Consider the following 21146-nt stretch of genomic DNA (forward strand, 5'->3'; position numbering starts at 1 on the left):
GTAATTGCATCCTCCTGAGTAAAATGGACAATTTCTGTGCTAACCATGTTTTTAAAGAATAAGATTACAGCATTCACTCTGCTGCATGCTTTCTCTGCAAGCGAATCCCTTTGCTGATGTAAAGGGATTAAATATTCTAAGACACTAGCCAGACCAATTCTTTATAATTCTGTAAGTGTGAAGTATAATTCCATCACCTTCATTATTTTTGTCAGGAGAAGAAATAAGACATAACAGGGAGGCCTCTTTCAATACACCTTGCTTTACTCTAGCAAATACAAGTGAGGATTCATTTCAGCCTACATTGTGCTTGCTGTTCATCTCAGCTCTCCATGTTAACTTACACTATAATTTCCTCATGGAATTTTTGGCTTTCTGGTATCCCTTGTAGATCTAAGGCAACAAAATAAATATTGTGCAGTTTTCAGTTTTTGCTTCTTTGTTTTAAAATGAGGCCCTGGGGTGTGACAACATTTGTTACCCTAGGGAAAAAAAAGTAAAAGGGTGCAGGGTAGCAAATGAAACAGTTTTCAAATATCTTTTTATGCCCTGCTTTTATAGTTTCTAGTAGTCTTTGTCTTGCTCATAATATCTTCATAGGGCTGTAGGAAGTGGGTGGTTTTCAGTATTTTGTCTTTCATTGATTGCACTTGGTAAGATTTCCAGGCTCTACTCATGCATTTTATGTTTGACTATGGACAACCATAAAATAATTTTCTTATAGTTATGTTGTAGGCATAACAGTGGCACTGTATCTTTCTTTCTTGGAATAATGTATGGACTTCTCCCTGGCAGATTTTTTCAGACTTACCAGAAAGAATGCTTGATATCAAGATTATGCAATGTAGTCCTTGTTACCAAAATTGTGCTTGCCCATCTCAAATCTGTACAATCCTGCCCTCAACATTTAAAATTATTCTCTCAAAGCCATCTCTGATATCTCCAGAGTGGTGCCAACAGCCTAATGAAGAAATGTTAGGAAAACAGCACTCTGGCTGTTTTAGGAGGGGTTGTATTTGCAAAGGTGGGAGAGATTCCTAAACTCAGAACAACCTGAACTGGAGAGAGGCTGGGCTATCTGGGGCAATACAGTTCTACTTTGGACACAGCAAAGATAGTTGGAGGTATGGGTAAATTGTTAAGTCTTGTAGTTTCCTTCTGGGAGCTGCTGAAGGGCTAATTCCCATTGATGTACAGTCCAGCAGATGTTCTGTGTCATGAGGTGAAGGGGGTGACAATCTGCTTCTCCTCTGGTTCTTGTCATCCCTCCTCACTGCTGATGGCAGCTGCTGCAGGACAGAGCCCATGGTGCCACGTCAGTGACTTTGGGAGCACTGCATGCTCTTCCCAGGCCAACAGCAATATCCAGACAAACCCTAAGGAGCCATTAGAGTCCATGTCTATAAAAAAAGATTATGTCCTGAAAGATGCTGAGCATCAAATCCAAATAAAACCAGAAAAGAACAGAGTGTGCAGGGTGACACAGAGAAATACAGAGGAGGCACTGTGAGTCTGAAAGCATTGGAACTATGAAAGAAACTTATGAAATTAAAAACAGCAAAATGTTTTTAACTACACTGCAGCAGACGGGATTATAAACCAATATGAACACTGCTACTTAGGAGCTTGGGGGAAGAGAATTTGGGTGGATCATCAGAACTGAAAATGCCAAGCAAAAGGATTAAAACATCCTAATACTGTAATATCCTCATGTGAGGTCAGATTAATGAGTGAAACTTTAGGATGGGATTGTCACCATTGTGTGTCTGCTTCTGTATGTGGAAACCCAAAGGGTTCTGACAGGCTTCTTTTTAAGGAAATTCTGTAATTCCTTCTTTTTCTCCATGAATAATTGTAGAAATTTACTTCCTGATATATAAGGTGCTACAAACGCCATGATTTTTTTTTCTCATTGCAAAGCACAAAAAAGTCTGCATTTTCAGAGAACAGCTGGCTATTACTGTATGTTTGCTTATTGTTAACCTTACTAAATCATGAGAGAGGTAACCATGACTAACCTAATTTTAGCCAGATTGAAGGTAATTTACTCTTCAGTCTCTAGCTGAACAAAAGCATGCATCAATCATCTTCATGAGTTCTCAGAACCCCAAGATTACAGACAGCTCTGGTGTTGTGTAACCACCTGCAGATCCTAATGCCAGACATCCTTTAACAGTGTCCCCTGTCTAAAATGAAAATGGTTCAAAGCTGTTGTGGGAGAGAACAGAGGGGTTTTCCTTTCCAAGGCAAGCAGTTCCCTTCTTTCTTCTTAGTCCAAGCCCGTAACTACTTCAACCTCACAAGGTCTGCCTTTCAAGAGATGCTTAAAAATTCCAGAGAGGTAGTACTTGAAAGCTGAAGCCAATGATTTTCCACCATCTGCACTGCTTATGATGTACAAAGACCTCTCTTAGCTGGTAAAAAGAAAAGTACTTTGTTGGAGACTGCTGGTGATTACTAGCTCTTTTAGAAGCACTGGTTTTGTGTGATATTTGTGTGGAGCATTACTTGAGTCTTAAGTTTAGTCTTTGATAGCAGATATTTCTGTCAGGCCTTTAGACCTTTCCCATTGTACTTGATTTTTGAGAAGGCAGAGCCTATGCTGTTGGACAAGTACAAACTAAATTGTCTGTGCTCAGCACTCAAAGAGCAATAGCAGCCTTCTGGGGGCTCTTATGTCTAATACAGCCCTTTTTTTGCTGCTATAAATTGGTATCTGTCTTAAACAGAATGATAGATAAATCCCCTCTCCTCCCTCCAGTCTTCATTTTTTTCCATGTGAGGTTTTAAACAGTCACCATCAATTTCAGCTTTCCAGCTCTGCCTTCCTAACTTTAAACCAGCCTAACCTCTCTGGATTATTGCCAGAGGCTCTGTGCTTGCTGTAGCAGGAGTAGTAATTCTTCTGTGGTTTCAGTCCTGTGTCCTTATTTCCCACCTTTGACGGTCCATGGCTGTTTCCACCTCTAGGGTTTCCCTGTACCTGCCCAGCCACAGCCCAGCTGCACCCACGAGTCTCATGCCAGCTTTAGGAGTGACATGACATTGCTTCCTGCTCCCTCAAGCTCTCATTTTAGCTGCGTGAGCGTGTCAAGCTCCATCACTCAGCTGCATATGCTCTCCTTTTCCAAACTCTGTCCTTAACCTAAATTCCACCTTTCAGCCTGGCGGGGGGACTTGCTTGTCTACACTTCTGTCCACCAGGTCACCTGGGAGGCTCTCAGCCTGCAGCACCCATCTCACTGCTGCTTCTCTGCTCTCCTGGAAGCTGCCTCCCAGTGCAGTTGTAGGGCTGGCTGGTACTTGCCTGAATTGCAGTGACAGCTCATTTAGCCCTGCTTCCTCCAGCTCTCATTTCAGGAGCATCTGCCAGCCTGAGAGTAGGGCTGAGTCTTGAAGGGTTTGCAGGGATGAAGTAAGTGCTATGGACAGGATAGGAAGGCACAGTCCATTCTGCAGGGTTTCAAGTGCCTGCTGGATTTTTTTAAGAGCCACAGAGCTAAAATGTGGCAGGTACAAGTCACATTTTAGGCATAGCTTCTACCTTACTTATATATTTTTATCATACTTTTACCTGTGGTTTTGCTTGTCTTTTATGATTTAATGCCTGCTTCAGCTTCATGAGTTCTCCTTTCTTGAGCCATCCCTGACTACAGTCTCAGCTGTCACCATTGGGCTGTTATTTGTCTTCCCATGCTAGAAACTCTTTTAAGATTTAGTCCTGTGGATTTTCTCCCTCATCTCTTAATGTATCCCTGGCCATGTGACTTGCACTTCCCATTTAAATTATAAATCATTAATAAATCATTAAGTTGTGCTTACTCCATAATTGTATGAGATAAAAAAGATACATCTGAATTCATCCTCAGGTTGAAACTAAGAAATTTGAGTTACATTTTAGAAGACATCTGTAAGATGTCCAGCTGGAGCAGAGTCCAGATTAAATATGCTCTGAATTCCTATATAAAGAGAGCTTTTTTCTCATTTATCATCACTAGAATCAAGCATCATCTTAGGCTTTAGCCCCTGCCTTCCTGATCCCTGCTCACAGTCTGAGCCTCCTTATTCCAAGTAATAAACCTAGCCAAGTGATACCAGCCTGATTCTCTAGGTAGCCAGTCAAGTAATTTTTGTCCAAAATAGAGGTCTAATCCAAAACCAGTTGTAGGTTTATAAGCCTTCCTATGGTGATCCTTAGTACTATTTAGTCCACCTTCTCTTCTTCCCAACCTCCAGCCAGTATGGATTACTGAATCTAGTTCTTTATTCCGTTTTCTGGGCTTCAGACTTTCTGCTTGACACATCTAGCCTAGAAATAGATAACTGTTAATTTCTCTGCTGTGTTTACTTTGGTAGATAAATAGAATTTATACCTGTGCAGGAGAAATCATAAGTAAAATTTTGATTGGAAAGCCTGTTGAAATAATGAATTTTCATAACCAGTTTAGTACACATCCACACATTTTCACTCTCAGAGATGGCTATTCTTCCACAGAAAGCTGTCCTATTCACTAAGAGCACTAGCAGTGTTCTCTGTGCAATTGCGTCACATTTTCAGGGTGTAAGGAGAAAGGCTCAAACCACCCCCCTTTGGGCTAGATTTTTCCAAGGAAAGCCTCACTCCAGGAGAAGCACAGGGAGTACTTTGTGTGCTGTGCTCTCTTGAAAAATGTGTCAACTTGCTATGATCTCTCCATGGCAGCAGATCTCTTGGAAAGCCTGGCTCCTATACAGGGGAGCCAGCACGGATGTGTGTGGTGAAGCCTTCCTCACCATGAGACTATCAAAAAAGCTGTACACATGATTCTTCAGATAGATTAAATGCAGTCCAAGCACATTTTCTCTGATGCATTCCAGTGCTTCTCAGCTTGGCAGCTGCCAAAGTGTGTTTTTTCAACCTTTTGAATGGTAGAATTTTTTAAATATTTATTCCTTTTGATGATGGGTACTTATAAAATATATTCTCTCTTGGAAAAAAATCAAGTTTATCAATTTTACAAAGGAATCACCATGAATTTAATGCAATATCCTACCTGTAAATAGCAGAATTTAGGTTGGAAGGCTGATGTCAGAGTAGATTGGGAGCAGAAAACCCAGATTAGAATGAATCTGTAAACACAGTTTGCTAGTACAACATCAGGAATGGAAAAAACAGTTTTCAGGTCTTAAATTTACAGCATCATATTTAAGATCTTGAGTTTTTAGGCTGAATGAAATCTCATCAGAAATTAACGAAAACTGTTGGTTTATATTTGCTTTCTTAAGAGATTTCAGGAAATGTTTTATAGCAAGGCTAACTGCGTGCATGCATTTACTGTCAGCTTTAAACTCTTTTTCCAAAAAGTATGAGGAGAAGAGTAAGAGAAGGCTGGCAACACCTAAGATTGCTGGAGTGCTCCAGATGTTCTGAGTGCTGAGGCCTTGCCAGCATCCTGCTGCCTTGAAAGATCAGCAGGCTGGTGGTCGAAGACAATGATGTTCTGTGATGTTAAGTTAAGTGCTTCCACCCAGCAGCTGGGAGTCACTGGAAGACTCTCTGCTGCAGGGATCCTGTGCTCTCCTATGATGAATTAGAGGTAAAATAGCGAATTCCATAATAAATTTACATGATGGCAGGTAAAGTAGATCCTTTACTTCCCTCAAATTAAGATTGAACAACAGCAAATATTACTCACCTTTTTATCGATAAATCACAAAGGGCACAGACTTGAAGAGCTTTGATTGTAGTAAAAAAATGAAACTCATGCACTCAACCAAATTATACTGCAGCTTTTTTATTTCTAGCTCTTTGACATACTTGTGGTTTTGAACATGTTACTTTGCTTTTAGCTGAGGACTTTTGAACACAGTCTGAAGCTTTGTTGTTTGCCAGTGGGAGAGAGAAGACCTTTTGTAAAAACAGCAGTTTCAGTGAGAATTCCATGGCTAAGGTTCATAATAGCCAGACCTTTCTTTAAATTGCAAGGAGCAGTCTTTTTTTTTTTTATATAGATTTTTTTATTTGTGATGAAAAGAGAAGGTTTGATAAGCCTGCTTAGCCTTTCTCCATGCTTTGTGATTTACTTTAATAAAATACTACTTTGCCTTGGGCTTTTTGCTGACTGCGCTGTAAGACTTGTACCCCAAAATGTGTTTGTCAATCTCTGTCACGTCTTTTCTTATCTACCTTCATCTCTCTGTCTATTTATGCAGCCTTCAGTATCATCAAATGCTTATCAGCACAGGAATTCTGGCAGACACCCTGTCACAGAGCTCCCTGTGTGAGAGGTCTGTGTTTCCCACCTTGCTTCTGAAAGGATGCTGCACGCCTGTGTCACACTGTACTACACAGCTGGGAGTGTAATTAGGTGAGGCTGTGCTTCCAAGGAGAAGGAGGAGCAAGCACAGGGCACTGTGAATGCTCAGCACTTGATTTCTGATTCATTTTCTTTTCTATCCCTGTAATGAGAGCTTGCAGCACTGGGGAGATGCTCTAAGAATGAGCTACACTAATTTCTGAGAACCTCTGAGACAGAGAAGAACAAAAGCGGTAACTTCAGCACTTTTTCTCTAAAAATAAGTTTCTCTGAGTACTTATTCTATTTGTCCCATTTTCTATTTGTCCCATATTTTCCCACAAAGTGAAGGACCATCCTTTATGCAAACAAGGAGAGAATTACAAACCAAATGAGTGTAAGACATGCCTGACTGGTCAAGGGGTAGAATGTGAAAGAGCAGTATGTATATGGCAACAAAAGGTGTGAAAATGTAGAAATCTGTAGGAGAAAGAAGCCTGGGTTACAGCTGGTTGCCTGTAAAACTCATCACCAATAGCAGTTGTCGTGGTTTGACACGGAAAGATAATTTTTCCCGGAAGGAAGAGGTCAATTTAGATATTGACCAATTGAAAGTAGACACGCCTCTGAGAACACAGAGGGTTGAAAGCAGAATTCCCAGGGGAACTCGCTCTCTTTGGTTCCAGTCAGCGTGCAGTGCAAACCTCCCCTGCCCAGCAACGAGCTGGGTGGGGAAGGGGAAGCCCCATGGCCTGAGAAAGGTATGCTCCAAGGGTGGTGGAAGGACTGGAACCGGGCTGGGCCCTGCAGATGGAAGGGTGGAAGAAATCTGGGATGTCTCCATTTCCCCCCCCAGAGTTCCTCTCCCGAGAGGGAGAGAGAAAGCCGCAAGGAAGGAGGAGCCGGGGGAGCTGCAAGGTGCCCAGTTGTGTGGGAGGTGCTGGATGTCCGGGCATCGAGCCATCCTGGGAGTTCGGACTTTTAACCCTTCCTTGAGAAATGAAAGCTTTGTGAATTTTCCTTTCCCCTCCTCGGTTTGAAAGAGAGGAAGAGGGACACCTTGGACCCTGGGATGGGATGTTGGAAGGAGGAATTCTGGATGGGAGGGGGACAAGGAGTGGCTTTTGACTGGACTTTTCCGTGTTAGCCACAACCTGAACCAAATCTTCTCCGTCAAGAGGGACTGTGTTTTGGGAGGATGCCAGTGAGTCAAGAGACCTGCTTCAGCTGAGAAAAAGACAAAAGTGGAGTGAACAGAGAAAAGGTTAGGGGGTTTGTGGTGGCACCCCCTTGCCCTGGAAAGGAAAGAGAAGAGAAGAAGATCTCTGTTCTTGAGCCCTCGGCCCCAGGGGAAAATGGGGGGGGACTGTGGTCCCAAACAATGAAAAACTGAACTGTTGTTTTCTCCCCTCTTGGCAGGGCATCCTTGAAAGGAAAATCCTAAAAGCAGTCTGTCCATCCATGCATTGGTGGTGAGAGCATTGTGCATGGAAAGGAGAAGGGTCACCATGGCAAACTTTTTCTCCAGGCGGTGCCATGTGTGACATGGAAACACAGGATGTGAAGCTGTGTTTCTTGGGGGGTCTGTGGCACAGGAGAGACTCTGTTCCCTCGATGGACTGAGTATCGGTTGTTTGGAGTGTGGAAACCTGATTGGGGTCCAGATTGTGTCTCACTGTGGTTTGTTGGAGTTGGGTGGTGGGGGGAGGAATGTTTTGCAAGGTTTTCATTTGGATCTTTGTGGTTTTTTTTTTTCCTTCTTTAGTTTTCTCTTTTCTTTTGTAGTGGTAGTTTAATAAAGTTTTTTTCCTGTTATCAAGCTTGGGCCTGCTTTGCTCTATTCTAGATTCCACTTCACAGCATTCCAGGTAGGGATCACATTTTCATGGGGGCACTGGCATTGTGCCAGTGTCAAACCATGACAGCAGTGAATAAAAAACCTGAGTGACAGTTCTGCTGTTGAGTTGGTAGTGGATTAAAGCCCTGTATCTGAGCATTCACCAGGCCCTTGCTTGTGGGTTTTCTTCTGTTACTTTCTCTTCTTTCTGTGTTTTTTCAGCTGCAGGATCAAGGGGAATAGAACCACTAGATCAATCCTCCAGCAAGATGCCCTTATCATTGTGTATTCTGTGGTGTTGGGATTTTGCTGGTTTTATTTCAAACTCTTTTCCTTATTCTATTATCTCTTATAACCAGCTGTGCTCAATATCTGGTCTCTTGGTCTTCTTTGAAGATTAAGCAAAACAGGTATTGAAAGTGTCTGGGGAGTTTTGCATTTGCAATTTGTCTTATTGGAGAAATCCTGGACTTGTATTTGTCTAGGTCTAGTTTTTTATGTTTCTTATTGCTATTTGTGTCTTTCCACAAATCCATTTCACACTGCAGCCCCCAATTCTGGCATTACATGGCAATGTTTCTTCCTCCCGTGTTTGTCAGCGTTGTGCTTCATCTGATGCACCTGTGAGTTTGACCTAGAGCTGTGAGTTGTCTTGCTCCTGTTCAGCTTTTCTCACTTCTTATTTTCTGCAGAATCATTGGTGCTGTCTCTCATGATCTCACTCAAAACACCTTCACACATTTATATTCTCAAACGCTTCATTAGTCAGGTCTAAAATAACAGTTTCTTCCACCTGATTTTTTTTTTTTTCTGTCTCCTGAATCAAAACTTTTCCTCATCGCTTTTCCTGACTTTTTGGTTAGCCTGTGCCCAGGTAGATGCTTAGGATGCAGGAACGTGCCACCAACAGTTGTGAATCTCTCAGGGGCACTTTCCCAGCCCTACCTCATGAGTAATAAAGGGCTCTAAAGCTGATCTTGGAATTACCACAGAGAACCCATTAATCTGCTGCACAATTACAGTGTAGAACTGCTGTCTAGGGTTTTCATATATTTTAATGTTTTTGGGGTTTTTTTCATTTCCTTTTGTTGCTGTCAGCTGAGCTAGATCAGGACAGATTGAAATTAGCCATAAGTTTCCCCAGGCATGCTCTTTGCTCCCAGCAGCACCCCAGAGTCCTGCAGCATCGCCATGACAGCTCTGCAGCACTCTGCCTGAAGTGAATTCATGGAGGAACACCAGCAGGAAAATGGGGGTGAGCTACACAAAACATGTGCAAGTACTTGGGTGTGGAGTCCAGGGCTTCCCTCTGGCTGCCCTGGCTGCCCTGGGACCCTGGCAGGGGTCAGGAACCCCCCTGGACAGAGCCCCCAGAGACACTGGCTGTGATCTCTGGCCATGGAAAAGAGTTTGCAATCTTACAGGATCAATTACAAGCTCTGAGTGTTTGATATCAGTAATAATTAAGTGTGGCACAGGTGCAAAAGTAGAATTTTAGGATTCTAGATGAGGGGTCCAAAGGGGACAAGATGGAGGAAATTGGGTGTGCCTTGTCCTTTTTCTCCTTCTTCATGCCCTCCATGTTTCACTGTGGTGTTGGCATTTTTCTGTTGGTTCAGGCTGGGGACACACTGTCCAACGTAGGTGACAGATATTGGCACGTTCTTGTAAATCCAGCCCAGGGAGTTTCTGGTATTTAATGTTTGTCACATCCCACTGAGGGCAGAGCCCCACATGCTGCCCTGCAGGACAGAGCTGGGCAGGGCAGCAGAACATGGTAGAGATAAACAGAATAAACAACCTGGAAACCAGCACAGACCAATTATGGCTTCTGCTTTGGCAGGGGGCTGAGAGACAGAGACTTTCTACAATCTGGGAATCATCAATACCACAGATTCTGACTTGGGGATGGATGGAGTAACTTTAACTTCATTAACTGGAGAAGCTTGAAACACTTTCTCCAAGAAAAAGCTGCTTCAATGTTTCCCTAGTGTGTTGAGAACGTGTGAGTGACAATAGAGACATGGGGAAAGACAGTGAATCTCTTTAACCGTGCACTTTGCCAAAACAAATCTGCTTTTTGTAGATTAGGAAGGCATTGAAAATGTGATTATACAATCCTGTGGGCTCCAGTAGGTTTCCTGAGCTTGGCTGAGGAAGAAAGCAGAATCCTCCAGAGAATCCAGAAAACTAAAATAGAGAACTGCTGATCCAACATAAATGCTGGCTTCAAGGCGTTGCTGACGGGCTGTGAAAGGATGGATTTTGGGTCTCAGGAAGGTGTGCCCCATGAGTGCTAAAGCTAGATTATTGCCCCTGCTGTTGGTTGCTGTCTGTGCTGCCATGCTGGAGCTTTTCCTGCCTGTTATTTTGCCTTGAAGTAAAGGTTGGTAATACCTGTTACAGAGAATGCTCTGTTAAAAAGAATCTTGGGAAGTGACACCAGTGGCGGAGCTGTGCTGGCAAACTACCCAAGCTGTTAAACTTCAGCAGATTTTCTCTGCATTGAGCTACTCTCTTATGGCTTTCATGGCTTTACTTGCTTTGATATGACTTTGATACACTTGTTAAGAGAAGTCTATAGAGGTCACTTGTCTCCTTGGAAACCAGAAGATAAAATTACTCTAGTCGTATCTGTATTTTGATAAAAATAAGGTTTTTCTTCTCCAAAGGATAGCTGCATAGGCACTGAAGCATTCATGATTTTGTAATGATTTTCTGTCTTTTGCAAGGTTGAGGGGGTCTTACAGTAGAAGAACAATCGCAGCACTCTTAATTGACCATCTCAGTTGCACTATTTGCTTCAAGCCCCTTGCATTGTAAATAGAAATCAAAGCATTGCAAGATGTTCCCTTCACTTCTTACTCTTAACAACTTGTGGAGTTTCTCTGTCTTTTGTCCAGTCTTTAGTGCAAGGTTATTTCCACGCAAATGCTTTAAATAAAAGCTTTGTGGAATATGTTCTTTCTATAAACCTTAGACTTCTGTTGGCAAAGAGATCATTTACAGTCCCTGCCACTGAAGCAGCTGTTATTATGGAGTTACTAGTGCTGTGCTGAAAGGAGAAAGAGCAGAGGAAAGTGCTAAGAGTCTACTAACTGTAGGTCAGAAACACTTTTAGCAGATAAAATAGAAGTATATTTACTTTAAAAGACAGATATAGTGTGACAAGTGATTTTTTACCTAAGGGAGTTGGGGTAAAAGCAACTAGACAGATGTGCTCTTAGGAGATTTAGTCTCCAAGCATCTTTATTTACTAGACTATTTCTTGTACATTGCAATGTTTAATGCAGGGAAAATGACCACCTGCAGGGAGCCTAATTGGGTTTGATCTGTTTCACAACTATTGACCTTATGATTTGGTTTCAGGCATTAGAAAGATGACAGTGTAATAGGAATTTTCTTCATGTACAGATACATACAGTGTATTTGAGGCATAATGTATTCTAAGACACATAATTATTCCTGCCATGCTAAAAATTCACTTTTTCATCTTGTGATGCATCTCTGATTCCTCTCCAGATGACACTTATGGGGTATCACATAGGTTACAGCTAAAGCCTGAGCTTCTTGACTCATTTCCTCTAAACCCTACTTTGCTTATAAAGGGGAAACCACAAGGTTTGCTTCTGTACTTGACTATTAAGAGAACTAGAACAAATCCATTTTTGGGACTGAGAAAAGCAGTGCATTGGGTATGGATTTTGACTTAAGAAGATTCCAGACAACAAAAAAATCTAGTATCAAATTAATCTGCTCAGAGGAATCACATGCTAAGACAGTCTGAAAATCCTTATATTGAACAACTCACATAGCACCTGTGAATCTCTGTGGGAAAGGATATATATTTTTTTTCTGTTTCTTTTTTTTTTTTTTTTTTTTCAGATGCATTGCTGAATGTTTTCTCTAGCAGCAGGCAGTTTAATTGCCAGGAGTGTGTTGCACCATTCCAGAACAGAAGCTATGTTTTCCCTGTCCCATGTGCCTCTAAAGCTGACTCTTTCCCACGTTGCACTTTATTGTGGGCTTAGGCTGTCCAGCTGGCAGATTATTTCTCCACTACTAATAACAGCTTTGTAATTAGTGTAACATGCAGTCCACATTATCTCTTGTGAAAATTCTGTCTCCAAGGCTGCTTTGTTCTGTTAAATTTTTGAGCTGCTAAAAACTAGGAAGAATTGCCTTGCTGGTACAGTGTGTGTTTCCTTTCTGCCCTTGTCGTATGCCCATATTTTTACTGGGCTCTTGGAGGCTCTTGGTGATGACAGAGTTGGAGACACGGTGCTCCCACAGCATTCTCATTCTCGTTTCCTGATTTTTGCTGGTCAGCAGACTTTCTACTGTCCTCATGCCAACCAACAGCAGTTCATCAAACACCTTGTGACCTTGTCCATTGGATTTTAGAAGTTCTGCTGTGTTCTGCTCGGAGCAGGTTGCTGTAGAGCTAGAAATGATTTGATGGAAAACTGGATCTGGAAGTGTGTTTGGGTATTTGGGCGAATTGCGTAGCACATGTTAGATGGCAAGTAATTGTTTTGGCATTGGAATAGTTTGTATATATGTTCTTTCTCTGACTTCCCAGCTTAGGACCTGATTTTTGGTTAGTTTTGTGTGTCTTGATGAACAATGCCTGAAGCCCAACTTCCAGTGCTATATTGATTCTCCTGAAGTGAAGCTTTTTGTAATCTGATACAAAAATATGAAATAACTACTTTGTGTCTTTTTGTGCAAAGAAAAGCTTGTTAAGGGATTTCTGTGTGGTCAGGTAAATTTATCCATGGAGAGATGGACATGAGTTTCTATTAGCATTTAATGTTCTGCAGTATTTTTCTGTGGTTAACCATTAGTGAGTTTCAAAAGGGCATGATGACTAAAATATGCACAGGGGTGGTCTTTTATAGTTTATATTAAAAAGTTACTACTGCTTCTTCTTCCTGACTTATAATGTAACAAGGGACAACAAACTGAGTAGCACTAAACGTAGAAAGATACGGCTGTCTAAAAAAGCCATATTCTCACAAAATTTTTATTGTCACAGAATATTCTGAGTTGGAAGGGACCTACAAGTATCTCCAAAGAGAAAGTCCTGGCCCTGCACAGGACACCTCAGGAGTCACACCCTGTGCCTGAGAGCAGTGTCCAAACCCTGAGCTCTGTCACGCTTGGTGCTGTGACCACTGTCCTGTGGATCCTGTTCCAGTGCCCAGCCACCCTCTGGGCAAAGAACCTTTTCCTGATATCCAACCTAAACCTCCTGTGACACAACTTCAGGCCATTCCCTTGGGTCCTGTCACTGTCACTACAAGGCAGAGATCAACGCCTGTCCCTCCTCCCACTTACGAGGAAGTTGTAACTGCGGTGAGCTCCAGCCTCAGTCTCCTCCAGGATGAGCAGACCCAGTGTCCTCAGCAGCTCCTCACACGGCTTCCCCTCCAAAACCATCCCCATTCTCAAGGCTCCTCTGGGTGTTCCCCAATACCTTTATATCTTTTTTTCCATCCTGGCACCCAAAACTGCCCCCAGCACTCAAGGTGGGGCTGCCCCAGCTCAGGGCAGAGTGGGACAATCCCTCTCTTGCCCAGCTGGAGATGCTGTGCCTGATGTCCCCAGGACAGGGATGTCCATTCTGGCTCCAGGGCACTGCTGGCTCATATTCAGCTTACCAAGAACCCTTTTCCTGGCTCTGCTTTCCAGCCTCTCATTCCCCAGTCTGTCTGTACATCCAGGGTTGCCCCATCCCAGGTGCTGAAGCCAGCACTTGTCCCTGTTAAAATTCATGCAGTGGTGATTGCCCAGGCCTCTGGTTTATCAAGGTCTCTATGCAGGACTCCTCTGGCTCAAGGGAGACAACAATTCCTCCCAATGTTTTATCAGCTCCTCACTTAGTGTCTCCCAAAATCCTGTGTCCAAGTCATTCAGGATGTTGCAGAGCACAGGACCAAGGATGGAGCTCTGGGGATCCCCATTAGGGGCAGCTAATGTGGTATTTGGGGATTGTTAGGTCATATTTTGGCATTCAGCTCTGAGGAACTGTCAGGGGATACTTTCAAGAGTGACAAATCCAAAGGCAGCCAAGCACACAGCTGCTGGAAAATGCCATGGAATCTTACAATGAAAAAGCAATATTAATCAGAAGATTGCATGTAAATTGTACGTGGCCCAAATAAAGTTGAAATGGCCACAGATGAAGTCTTACATTCAGAATTAAAAGGCCCAAGATAGAGTCTTATCTTTTTAGGTGACTCTGGAAAGGAAGGTCAAAAACCTTATTTTTTTTCGCTAAATGCTTCCCATAAATAAAATAGAAAAAAAATCTCTGCAAACTACTATCATGGCACCTAGATGCCTGTATTAGTTGGATTTTTCTCTATGGAAACAGGAAAAGACTGTTGTAGGAAGTGGAGATTAGAGAGTTTTTTTTTCTTTAAAAAGCACACAGCATTGACTTGTTGTTGCCCTTTTTGAACTAGACATATAACTCCATGTAATTTAATTTAGCTTGCATGGAAATCAATTGTGAATTGTCTCACTCTTTCCCAGTCAGTACTAAAGCATTTTAATGGTTCAGGATTGATCTAATAAGCCTGGGAATAACTTATATCAAAGTGATTTGGTAAAGACTAATTTAATTTTTCTGACTAATACTGTCAGGATTTTAGCCTATTGGGAATAATCCTGAAAGCTGAACGAGTGTACTAAGTGGAGCTGAGATGGGCTAATAAAGCCTTTACTGGCTTGTAGGTAGTGTGCTGTTCTTTCACTTCCAGATAAAACTCTAGTTTTATGCTTCTAAGTTTTTTTGCAAAATTTTCAGTTTATGTCCATGGTTCTAGTGTGAGTATTCAACAACAGAAAGAAAGCAGGATCAATAATAGAATTAAAAAGTGTTCCATACTAGAAGAGTATGGAACTGATAATTTGAATTTCAGCTGAAGATAAAGTTTGTGTAATGCTGCTCTGCTTTCATTTTGCAGTCAGCTCTTTATGACTGGTGAAAGGTGTTTGCTTTGTGGAGGATCTCTACAGCTAGATGTATTTTAATGAATCTGTTTTTCTTTGGTATGCACAGTTATATTAGTAACTAACTGCAGCTTGGCTTGAAATATTTTTATCCCACCCAGAGGGAACTGGGAAAAGAAGCTGAAAAATGAAAGCAAACATTTTGTTCTAATACTAATGCATGGTTTTCTTTGGAGTTTATAAAAACCCTGGAACTTTTAAACTATTTCCTGCATAATGCTGTGGATTATTGACATGAGTCAAGTTGACATGAAGCTATTTATCAGCAAGGTGGAATTTTCAACATGAAACATTTTTGAATAGCTGGGTTGCTTTGGGCGTTTTATTGGATTAGCCTAACACTCGGGTTTTGAGAAATTTTGCATATCTCTAAAAAGGTTTTCCAGGAGACTGCAAGTGAGCTCGCTTTCCAAAATGCTTGAGGTGAATACAGTTGAAATTAATTAGAATGTAAAATGTGTTGCAGAACATCTCATGTTTCCTATGTAATAGGTATAATATGTAGGAAAGGCAGATTGAGAAGCCCTCGTTCTATGGAAAGGTTTTTACTCTGTTAAAACTTGGTGACTTTGATAAACTGTTCATAGATTAAAGGGCTCCTCAGCATATATGCATTATTTATATGGCTCTAAGGGATACATATGAAGTTTTAATATTGTCTGAAAGAAATAGATTTATGTTATTTCAGTCATCCCCTCTTACTCAATTTCATCCCTTGATGCTGTACAGTCTGTTAAATTCTAAACTGAACAAAACTTCTGGGTTTTTTTAAACAATGCCTTTGTACAAATAGTATTTTGTTAGATTACTGGGTAAAACAGGACTCCAGTGGAGTGCTGTTCAAACAAAGCAATTAATTTCATAATTCCTTCATTTTGTTGCTGCTACTGTAGTATCAGAAGATAATTTACTAACTGTTGCATATCCTATTGACCTATTGATTCTGTAAGTTTTACAGAAACTTATAAAATATTCTAGTTCTTGGAAATATTAGATTTATCTTTCTGATTGGTTTAAAAAGAGAAATAAGAATGTTGGCTGCATTAGGATATGGGGGCTGTCTGCTGGAATCCATTTTTGTGCCAGATTAAGTTGCTATGTAAGAGGCAATGGAAGTGCTGATTCTACTTCCATTTTTATAGGGGAAAGATACAACAGATGTTCAAGAGGATGTTGGGAAACAGCCAGTGCATTAACTTAGCATCCAGCTACTTCTTTTGCCTTGCCATGTGAAAATAAATGTGGCAACAAGTGCAGTTATTTTTGCTATTTAACACCAATCTCCTAGGCTAAGTTTGTTTGTGACTTTTTATAATTCATCATGACTAGTCAAGAATTATTACATGAGAAATGTTATTTGGATAATGTTATTTGGATTTTACTTAGACCAAATCTGAGCAGTGCATTCCTGGAACATGATAGAAGACCTCGAGTAGAGCTGTTATATGCACATAAACCACCATTAGGCAAACATAAATATGAAAAGTAATTAAATATTAGAGCATTTGCTGAAGAGTCAGGAGAAATATTGAAAATACTTGGACAACTTCCTCTTTTTTAATTAATAAAGAAAAGACCTTCCTAAGACATGCTGTAATATCAAGTTCAAACCTCCCCATGCAGACAGTTGGGTGCAGTGTGCAGTAAAGAGGCATCAAAAGTTGAAAGTCATCAGAATAAAGCACAGCTCTCCATTACAATGAAATTAGTTTCTTTTTTATTTTTCTATTTTTTTTCCCATTTCTTTAAGGCAATTTCTGAATCAAACAGAAGTGGCTGCTCCCAGACATTCAAAAAGCAGGAATTAAAACATAGAATATGATAGCTATCTTGACTTCAAAGAACAGAAGTCCTTGGAAAAATTTTGTCTTGCCCAACTCCCTCTTGTGCTGTTGGCACCAGCTGTGTGGGATGCAAACTGAAAAATCCTACTGGGAGATAAATACTCAATGCTGACTGATTTTATTTTTTTTAAAATTTCTTTATATTGCTCTTAATTCTATAATTTTTAATCTGTACTGCAATATATTGAGTCATGGGATGAGAAGCATTGCAAGGGTCCTTAAAAGTTTTTAAGTGTGGAAAGGTTTATTTTTAATGCGTCAGTGCTCTGTGCTGGACGCTTATGGCATCGTGTTTTAGAAATATGCATAATTTGAGAGCATGTGGGAAAAAATACAATTAAAATTGGAAAATAGCAAAACTTTTCAGCTCTAGCTACAAAACATCTACCTCTGGAGTTAATATCTAGAGTTTTTTTGTCTTCTACACAAGGCCATGCTGAAGTAGTTCTCTATAGATGTGCAGTGTAAATGTGGAACATAACCAAGCTTTGCCAGAATTCAGAGAGTGTCTGGACTTCTCTTAATCTTATGGTTTAGTTTTATGCAGCCCATAGAGCAGCAGGGAACTGGGCTTGATGATCCTTGTAAGACCCTTCTCATCTGAGATATTCTGTGTTAATTTATGATGCTTATTATTTTTGTTTGGCAGTGCTGCTTTTCCTGGGGCTTTGATATGAAATTCCTGGGCAATACTGTCACCACAAAAATTTTAAGCTCTTGAGGATGTTTTGTTTTGGTTTTCCTCTAAAGTAGTAAATTAAGCAGTGAGATTTACTTTTACAGGATGCAATAAGGTGCAAAACTAAGAGTTCAGAAAGGAAATTTGATGGAGTTATGGAGAAAAAAAATCCCCAGGCTGATGTTCAAGAGGCTCCAAAGAGCAGATTGCCAGAAGCAAATTATCTTAGACAAGAAAACCCACCTTGGTTTTTGTAATTTCTTTTTTTTTTTTTCTTTTTTTTTTTTTTTCCTCAAAAATGCTCTTGGTCTCTTTTGGAAAGCATCTGATGAAAGTATGCAAGTCTGTGCTGAGGCATTTACCTGTCCTTAGCTGGACTGCCTGGCTGGGTCTGAATATCCTTTTTTCATACCTTAATCTTTTTAACACTTTCTGGATTTGGATGTAGAAGGTGTAAAGAGAAAAGGATGGTGGGGGGAAGGCAGTAGTGGTCACGTACTACGCCTCCCAAGGCTGTCCTCTCCAGATGAAGCCATGGATCTGGCAGGCTCCAGACATCCTGCATCCTGCCATCTGCCACAACTGGTTGAGTTAGAACAGTTTGTCCATTGCTCTGGCTTATTTTGAAACATACTGACGTGTTTAGGGGATAATTTGCATAAAGTGACATCCGTGTGCAAAACCTGGTAACTCCAAGCCAGATGCTTTTCAAAATTATTTACATATCTGCTGAATAATTTTGGCAAGGGAAATTCTGCGCAACCCACTTGTAAATAACTCGTGACGGTATTTTTTATTGCGAATTTGAACTACCTGGATTAGAAAGAAATAAAATCCTGCTGTTCTCCTCCTTGAGAGGGTGAGGCATACCTCTTCTTAATAGGAAGCAAAAGATGAAAGATGCTGTTGCTTTTTTTGCAACCATTTTAAGACTGTTCTTTGCAACTGTCCACAGCATCTCTGTCTTGTTGGTGGTGAATTCATGATTCCACATCCCTGACTTCAAAAATGCAATCATATTAATGTTAATAATTCATCTTGGGAAAGAACACTGCAATAGCTATGGAAACGCTTTTTGCAATGTACTGCCTTGGTAATTTTATTATCACTCTAAATACCTACATTTTTTCTGAGTAAATATAATTAGAAGTATGTCATGGAGTCTTGTTACATAAAAATCTACTGTTTTTTTTTTCCTTCTATTCTACATTGAAAGCTTTTTTCTCTTCTTACACCTCATTGTTTTCTCTTGCATGTGCAAGAAAGATTTGGCAAATGTATGTCTGAGGATGACTTGCACAGGAATCTTCACTGCCTTTAGAGTCCAACGACGACCTGCTGGACCATAAAAAACCACCAAAACGTGCCTGCAGGTGAGCAGTGCTTTATAATGTGACTAGGAATAATTTAGTAGTTAACATTTTCTGTACAATTTTCATTGGCATGTGGGCAGCCCACTTCTGGTACTGAAACTGGTGAGGACACTGGGCCCACATATCTCTAAAAGATGAGATTATTGTGGTGGGGCAGAATGTTTTAATGATCAGCAAATACTAACTGTTGTTAAACCACATTCTACACTGCTTCTGTCTTAAGGCAGTAAAATTTTCTCTGAGGTGTGTGTGAAATCCCATTCGGTTGGATATGCATTGCAAAAACTACCATTGTGTTTCAAACCTCTTTGAGTCATTGTAAGAACATAAAATCTGTTACCTGTATTAACACAGGCAGGGATTTCAACAGGGGAGGTGAGAGAATAATGCACAGAGCATCTCGTTCCAGTCCTTGCAGCTCAAGGCTTATAAGGCATCTGTTAAATGTTGGATGGAGATATGAATGCTTTGGAAATTATCTTTTTTTTTTTTTTTCGTTTTCCAGACTCCATCATCCTAAATTTCCTGGAGACATGTTCTGTTTGTCCTGATAGCAGAATTTCAAAGAATGATTGACTGATTCTCTTATTAAAGTCTATGCCCAAGAGGAAAAAGCTGCTCAGTCTTTTGTCTGTCAGAATTTTTTCATTGCCTTCCATGTGTCTTTGTTAATGTAACTGCTCATATTAATTACGAACTGTAGCTTTATTTCAAATAGTGTTTTTTTGAAGGTTTTGCAAGGATGTGTGTTTGTACTGTAGTACTAATGTAGGATCTTAATGTATGTTCTAGTTTCTTCCTGCTGTTCAGCTGTGACCTGGGCTGTGTTAAGCAGAGTGAAGCTGGCACCCTTTCCCACCCTTCCCCTCTGTTCAGGGCTTGCAAGATGTGGAGTACAGTTTCCACTTGAGAAGTGGGATTGAGCCAGGGGAGTGTAGAAGTCAGTCCCTGTTGGAACTCAAAATGTTTCAGACATTTTTGGAGGTTCTGGGCCCAGGTCAGAAGCATTTGAGACCCTGGCAGGCAGCTGCAAACAGCTGTGATTTTGGGTTTGAACCATGGAATGATTGACCAACCTTGCAGGGAGAACAAGAAGTCACAAAAGTTTAGATATTATAGTAAAAGTAGTCACAAAGTAAAGGGAAGAATTTTTGAGTGCTGTACAGGGGGGTTTTAGTTTTGTACATGGGGGTCAGAGGTTTTAAGATGGAGGGATTTGGGCCTGTCCTGTCCTCCCTCTTTCTCCTTCCTTACCTCCATGTTCTTGGTGATGTTGGCACTCACAGATTGGTTTAGAGTAGAAAAGCACCATTTAATATAGGTAATAGGCATTGGGGAAAACTGTAACCATGGAACATGCAATGTCCCATATAAAAGATAGAAAAGAACCATTTAATATAGGTAATAGGCATTGGGGGAAAACTGTACCCATGTAACATGTAATGTCCCATATAAAAGAGAGCAGCAGCCCTGGGCGGGGAGAGAAGAAGCAGTCGGGGTCAGAGAGGATGTCAGGGTGTGTGTGTGCCTCTGCCTGAGCTGTGAGCAAACCACAGCAGCCCCAGAAGAAAATCTTTTAGATAACTTGCAATAAACTGCCTTGAGACCAAACAACAGAGACTGCTGAGCCTTTCTTTGGAAGCACGGGCTGGAGGAGAGACTTTTCCACCACACGGAGCCACCCCCGACCCAGGGTGAGCTCCGGCAACTCCCTGTGCCAAGGCTGAGCCTTCAGCCTAGAGAAGAGCAAGTTCTGGGGATACCTGAGGGGCAGCTGAAAGGTGGGCACAGACATTTTAGGGTTGCACATTGTGATGGGACAAGGGTGATGGTTTCAGACTGAAAGAGGACAATTCAGGTTAGATATAAATAAGGAGGTTTTTGCAATGAGGGTGGTGAAACACAGAAGCAAGAAGATGGGGCTCTGAGCAACCTGGTCTAGGGGATGTTGGACTTGCCAACCCAAACCACTCCACGATAAGTGATGGGTTTGGGACTCTGTCATTGTACAAAGTGGTTTGAAATATTGTAGTTCTAAAACTTAAACTCAGAGCTCTCCCAACAAGGATAACTGGGGTTTGTTGCCTTTCTTTCCTGGATGGCATGGAGCAGGATAGC

General features: G+C 41.2%; 1 long non-coding RNA gene across 1 annotated transcript; it reads left to right on the forward strand.

Annotated features, from left to right (window-relative positions):
• Positions 1-6915: 6915 nt before the first annotated feature.
• LOC144246513 (uncharacterized) lies at positions 6916-19650 on the forward strand. The gene is made up of 3 exons (XR_013340214.1): positions 6916-7036; positions 18922-19028; positions 19534-19650. It is a non-coding gene; the product is annotated as an uncharacterized LOC144246513 (long non-coding RNA).
• Positions 19651-21146: the final 1496 nt, after the last annotated feature.

Source organism: Lonchura striata, chromosome 6, assembly GCF_046129695.1.
Source record: "Lonchura striata isolate bLonStr1 chromosome 6, bLonStr1.mat, whole genome shotgun sequence".
Taxonomy (NCBI): Eukaryota; Metazoa; Chordata; class Aves; order Passeriformes; family Estrildidae; genus Lonchura; species Lonchura striata.